The sequence below is a fragment of the Carassius carassius genome, chromosome 7 (genome assembly GCF_963082965.1).
Source record: "Carassius carassius chromosome 7, fCarCar2.1, whole genome shotgun sequence".
NCBI classification, from domain to species: Eukaryota; Metazoa; Chordata; class Actinopteri; order Cypriniformes; family Cyprinidae; genus Carassius; species Carassius carassius.
Genome location: NC_081761.1, coordinates 25,598,451 through 25,604,450, shown reverse-complemented (window position 1 = coordinate 25,604,450; position 6,000 = coordinate 25,598,451). Strand labels below are relative to the sequence as shown.

Here is a 6,000-nt window from a genome sequence, read left to right as displayed (position 1 = left end):
GATTATTAAAATATTTTTCACACTAAAGTACTTTTAAGAACTGTTCAATGAAAAGTTCTTGGGGAACCAAAAATGGATTTCTATGGTATCATTGCGAAAAAAGCACTTATAAGAAACCTCAAACATAAAAAAGCATGGAAACAGGAATAAAATCTGATTAGACCCAAATAAAAAAAAATGATCTCTCTATCTTATTTTTCCTTTATCGTTGTGTGGTGTGTATGCTTTATGGGAAGGTTCTTTGGGGAATGGTTCTTCTATGGCATCACGGCAAACCCACCTTTACCTTTAATAGAAATTACATTTCTATTCCTGTTTTTATGCTTTATATTTCAAAAGAAACTAAAGTCAAATATAAGCAAAAGTCACACAAATATACAATAAAATATTACTGAATATTCCTAAAATACTATTATGTAGGCATAAGTGATATGTCTATTTACTGGCAATCGTGATATGCAAAGAGTCAATTATGAATGTACTTCATGCTCTTATTGTGTATGTACCAATTAAGAGACGTCCCTGTCTCACTGTGGGATAATTTCACATGGAAAACTGACTCATTAGGCCAACAACTAAAACAATCTAGTTATCACATTTTTCCGTTATCGCTGTTTGGTGTGTATGTAAGCAGTTATGTAGGATTTCCTGGGGCTGCATGTCTTCTCCATTTTAACTGTACTTTTGCTAAGTGGGACAAAGGCAAATTAAGTTTTCCTGTTTCGACAGTTCACATCATTTGAATATGCTGCATTTTTACAGCTCTGAATAGAGATTTACGGCTGCGTTTTACTCTGGGTTACATAGCCTTTCTTATTGCAGGGTGAGAGGTCAGTGATAATGTGTATGGGACGAAGCAGAGATGAAACACTAAAGCTTGGTTATCTCTGCAGCCCGTTTCCCACAGTAGATATGTCACGGGGGCCTCTTTTTCCTTACCTTCCCTGACCCCTGCACTGATTTGCGCGCCTGGATGGTTTTGTCATTTGTTGTGCTTAACATTATAGACATCGTTCACCACCAGGAGAGGGCCAATCTTCGCTCTGTGCAGAAATGGCTACTGCTGAAAAGTTCTGATAAGTGTTAATGTTGGAATGCTGTCCATGCTGCAAAACTGATGAATGAAATTATGGGAAATAAGTTATATATATATTATGTTCTGCTGAGACTGACTGATCTTTATTTTCTGTATGTGTAACTGTAATTTTAATTTTGTTTTCATTTTTTTAATACAACATTCTTTTTACTCTGACTTAAAATAATATAGGCACAATAAATAATACTGAAGCGCTGATAAAAACACAAAGTAGATATGGTATTTTCAAAAATGTAATAAATCAACTTGATCTCTGCAAAAACACATTGTAGAATAAATTAAAATAAACAAAGAAAGAACATGCTCATGTTAATGTTGAAATTCATTGCTTTTAACTTTTAAATGTTTACTTAAATTAATATTAAATCTGTCGTGTTATATATTAATTTATTTTGTCCTTGTGACTTGACCTTAAAATGTGATTAACAATGCATATGCTTGTAAATGACTTTCTTTTTGCATTCAGTTGTTTTTAGAGAATCGACATTAATAAAATTAATGATACCTTCTATGGAGTGTTTTTTTTTACCCATTGCCTTTAAAAACCATGAGTATATGCGATACAAACCTTCCCCCACTGCAGAGCATTTCAGGTAACATGTGGAAGCTAATGAGTAAGTCCAGACCACATTAAGTGCATGCTGCATAGGTGCTGTACAGGGATTGAACAGATAAGAAAAAGAGATAGGAAGTACCTCGTACAGTGCTCTCATCTTTCTGAACGAGCCGTTCTCTTTGATTAGTCAAATGAGCGGAGTGTCTGGTTGTGGATGTTAACGTGATTAGGCTTTTGCGCTGATGCCTTTATGCCTCATACCCTAAAACCAGAGGCTTTAGTGGCACTGAAGGCCAGCTGGTAGATAGGTGGCTGGACTTCGGACAGCAGGCTGGGCTGGGGACAGCTGTGGATGGAAAAAGAGGCTCTTAATGGGCCGTAACTGGGCCACCCATTGCTCGTATGCCTATGAGTAACACTGAACAGGTTACCATCTAATTGAATTCTCACGGGTAATAATGCTGAAATAATTATTAAGTGTGTTAACTAAATTCAGACATAAAATGATCAACACATTAAAGCGATAGTTCACCAAAAAAATGCAAATTCTGTCATCATTTATCTATCCTCATGTCATTCCAAACTCATATGAGTTTCCTTCTTTTGTGGAAAATTAAAAAGAAGATATTTTGAAGAAAGTTGGTAACCAAACAATTTTATTGACCATTGAGGGTGAGTAAATGATCAAAATAATTTTAATTTTGGGGTGTACTGTTACTTTAATTAAAACATTAACATTTTAACAACTAGCGTTCTGCCAGAAACCATATACTAACTAGCAAAGGAAATTCAACACTAATTACAGGTTAGTATTTTATTATATTTACTGAACAAAATGAGATTTCTTCTATCAATATGGCCACAATTTTATAATATTTAATAATTATTTAAAATGTGTAATTCTGTAATGGCTATACAATATGAGGAAAAATAATAAATTGGTTAATAAGTAGTCATTTGGATTATAGTGCAGGATTCCTAAATTTTCATTGTTTCATTCTTTGTTGTTTTTGAAATAACAAAGCACAGCTCTCAAACACCTTATGATTATATTAATCATTAAGGATATATCACTTCTTGGCCATGTTTATAGGTGAACATATACAATGTAATAACTTACTGTGTTAATATTAAAGTAAACATGAATTCAATTTTTTCTTTTTTGATTACATCAAATGTTTAAATGGTTCACTGCATCAACACAAATCTATCAGTAAATATATATAGAAAAATGTAATTTAAACACACACATGTTTTAACAAACATCTGCAAAGCCTGTAGATTACTCAAGATAATAAGTTCAATATATAACCTAAAAGAAAAAAATCACTAAATTCATATTAAGTGATTATATAATAAAAATCTTATACCTACAGCGTCAATGATTAATTTTATCACTGCACTATATAAAATATAAACAGTATAAAAAATTACCATAATAAATTTAAGCAATTTCCATGATTTAAAGAGAGAGAGAGAGAGAGAACACTGGAGTTAGCAATGCTGTGGTATCTGTGGGAAAATTATGCAGTCACTGAAAACCTTGGAAACTGTTTCTAGGCTCCATGTTTCCATGTGTAAAGCATAGCGGTTCTACACAATGGCCGCTCTGGTTTCTGCAGCTCTGAAGGCCTTTTGTACAGCTCTGTGTGTGTGGGCACACAAGCATCGGGCACACCCTAATAACACTGTCCGCACTGCAGTCGTCTTCATGGCAGTTCGTGCAGTCACAAGCAATTAGGAGAATCATCTCTCTGTAACACAAAGGTTAGCAGCATGCCAGCTTTCATCTCCACTGTCCCTCTCAGTCTGCGGGTGGCACTGTCAAAGACCGCCATTATCCAGCCTCGCAACTGCCGAGCCAGAAATAAATGATATTGTTGAGTCGAAAAGTCTTGCATGCCGACTGCCAGAAGGCCATTGAGGATTTCCCTAACTGCTGTGTGGGAAGCATTTCTTCATCTTTAAATAAATACATTTAGCTCTGACCCAGTGTTTAAGTGACCACTGATAAGTAGCCGAGCGTGTATGTTTTGGTCAGTATGAGTGCCCTCTTCCACTAGCAGCATGATACAGTATGTGAGAGGGCAACGTGAGGAGCAAAAGGGAAGCAGGAAGCTATAAATCAGAGAAACTGCCCGACTGATTGCCCTCGCTAAATCAAATCAGCGAGCAAATGCTTGAATTCTCTCCCTGTCACCCTAACCCGATTTCAAAACTGGCTCCGCGAAACAACAGATCAGTGAATGAAGCCTCGGGACTGAGAGAGGATGTCCAAAGCCAGTCCAACGAACACACGCTCACAAAATCAAACCCTGGCCAGGCAACCGCTGACACTCACCAGATACCCAGCAGCCCCGGTGCTAATCCGTTTATCCTCGGCCCCACTGTGGTTCTGCATATAGCCATTGGCTTTTGTTTTGGCTTTATGAAAAGAAGAGCTAACCGAATTTTGGGATGGGTAATTGATGCCAGCATGTATGGTTGTTCTTGGAACAGGAGAGGGAGAGTTGATAACATGGTTATATTGTATGCGCAACGATTAATTGTAATGTGAAACAGACATAGTGTCTTAGCTGACTTTGTTATTTGTCCATTCCGCATGGTTTGATGTGGTCTGCCTGTGATTTATTGAATCAATGGCATAATGTTGCTTTTACCAATCTCATAATGTTTTTTTTTTTACCAATCAAATCCTTCATTTGGCTAATACGATAGCAATCCATGCCTCTGTACTTAAAATTCTGCTTCATTTACTCTAATGTGTTTCTTGACTTTTAACAGGAGGCAAAAGTTCCACATTTCCAGACTCCACTCATTCTGTGAATATGTGTTTTCAAAAGTGTGCAATTATCAGTAGTTTTGGGAGAGCTAGGTTTCTTATCCATATCTTAGTTAAGAGAGGGATCAGAGGTCAGAGTTCACCTTGTAGTTCCTAAAAGTGATGATAGGCTCAGCAAGGCTCTGATAAGAAGGAGCCACCAAGCTCTGCGTATTCTGGAACCATCAGTACAGAGATAAAGGAAATTTACACTCTGAAATACTGATTTTATTTTATTTTATTTTTTAATGCTTTGATTGACATTTGAATTTTTTTTTTTGTTATTATAATCTTAAAAATGAAAATGTAAACGTACTGTATTTTGCTGTGCATTTTAAAACATCAACCATCAAAAGGTTAATATATTTTGAATGTCAAATCTCTTATTGTTTATTGATCTTATTATCAGAGTTATTATAATTTTGTGTAGTCGCTTTTGCTTCATTAGATGAACTGTTTCTGTTTCCAGAAAGTTGCTGATTAAACTGCGAGTTTGGTCTGGATTGTGTATTAAGTGTCATGAAGACAAACAGGAAACAAGGTTCACAGAATGCAGACTGATTTTTATTTTTTATTTTTTTGGTGGGGGGGGGGGGGGGGGGTTAGTTCTCAAGAAAAAAAAAAAAAGAAAAAAACACGATAGTACTTGACTGCAAATAATAACAAGTAATACAATTCTTTAATTAATAGTACTACTAATAGTACTACTATTTTCTTGTACTAATGCTCTTTTATTGCAGTTTGTTTGCTTCATTTGTGATCCTGGAGCACAAAACCAGTCATAAGGGTCAATTTTGTGAAACTGAGATTTATATATCATCTGAAAGCTGAATAATGAATATTTACATTCACATTTGGCATGTTAGGATAGGACTATATCTGGCTGAGATACAACTATTTGAAAATATGGAATCTGAGGGTGCCAAAAAAATCTAAATACTGAGAAAATCGCCTTTAAATGAAGTTCTTAGCAATGCATATTACCAATAAAAAATTCAGTTTTTATATATTTATGGTAGGAAATGTACAAATTATCTTCATGAAACATGATCTTTAATTAATATCCTAATGATTTTTGGCATAAAAGAAAAATGGATCATTTTGACCCACGTTGGCTATTGCTACAAATATACCTGTGCTACTTATGGGTAGGAAACAGTAGCTCCTTGTTGAGAAAAAAAAAAAAAAGGACAAGGAGTTGTGTGCAAACTGTTTGTTACCGTTAATGGAACAACACCTTAGTCCATTCACAATGTCTCCAATAAATGTTTTGAGTCCAATATAAATATGGAAATGGTCTGTAGATCAACAAGCAAGGTAACTAAGGAAATATTTATATTTGGATGGCTATAATAGGGATAGAGGCAAAGTGCCAGCAGAGCCACAAGTGGTCAGTTAGCTGTCAGCTCTGCCAGGTATAATGTCTCTGCCCAGCTTCTGCTCTACCCAAAGATACTGCAGAGTAGAAATTTTCCAAGCGGTGTGGACAGCAGATCTGAGTAATCCATGGAAACATTTGCTTTGAGA

At 35.6% G+C, this 6,000-nt stretch overlaps 1 long non-coding RNA gene across 1 annotated transcript in view; it reads right to left on the bottom strand.

The window, feature by feature from the left end:
* Positions 1–759: 759 nt before the first annotated feature.
* The window catches only part of LOC132143780 (uncharacterized), a 65,673-nt gene continuing 60,432 nt past the window's right edge, over positions 760–6,000 (bottom strand). Inside the window, exons 2-3 of the long non-coding RNA XR_009434280.1 lie at positions 1,792–1,998; positions 760–1,114 (exon numbers count right to left, since the gene is read on the bottom strand). This is a non-coding gene — a long non-coding RNA (uncharacterized LOC132143780). The remainder of the gene's footprint in view (positions 1,115–1,791; positions 1,999–6,000) is intronic.